The sequence below is a fragment of the Diachasma alloeum genome, unplaced genomic scaffold (genome assembly GCF_001412515.2).
Source record: "Diachasma alloeum isolate Michigan unplaced genomic scaffold, Dall2.0 Dall_scaffold_00310, whole genome shotgun sequence".
NCBI lineage: Eukaryota > Metazoa > Arthropoda > Insecta > Hymenoptera > Braconidae > Diachasma > Diachasma alloeum.
Genome location: NW_021680449.1, coordinates 304822 through 305074, shown reverse-complemented (window position 1 = coordinate 305074; position 253 = coordinate 304822). Strand labels below are relative to the sequence as shown.

The window sequence follows — 253 nt, the reverse complement described above, 5'->3', positions numbered from 1 at the left end:
GAGGAGTCCCGGCTGATTTGCATTTAGCTCTGAAAACTCCCCCGAGTCGAAATACTCGGGAAGAGAATGAACACTGGCAGAGTCGAAAGACTCCCCAGAAGGTCATGAATTTAATTCGTCGTGAGGAGTTATGCCGCAAGGTATAATACACGGCTTGCAAAGGCTCGTGAGGATGTGGTGGTAATACTCCTGGTGGACCTCGCCCACTCTACCGTATCACGCTGATGTTAGCTAGGCAACCCATTGTCCAGCC

The 253-nt window shown here is 51.0% G+C and overlaps 1 protein-coding gene across 1 annotated transcript in view; it reads left to right on the top strand.

Annotated features, from left to right (window-relative positions):
- LOC107039896 (protein SPT2 homolog) overlaps positions 1–253 on the top strand; it is a 271333-nt gene that overhangs the window by 57563 nt on the left and 213517 nt on the right. The window lies entirely within an intron of this gene.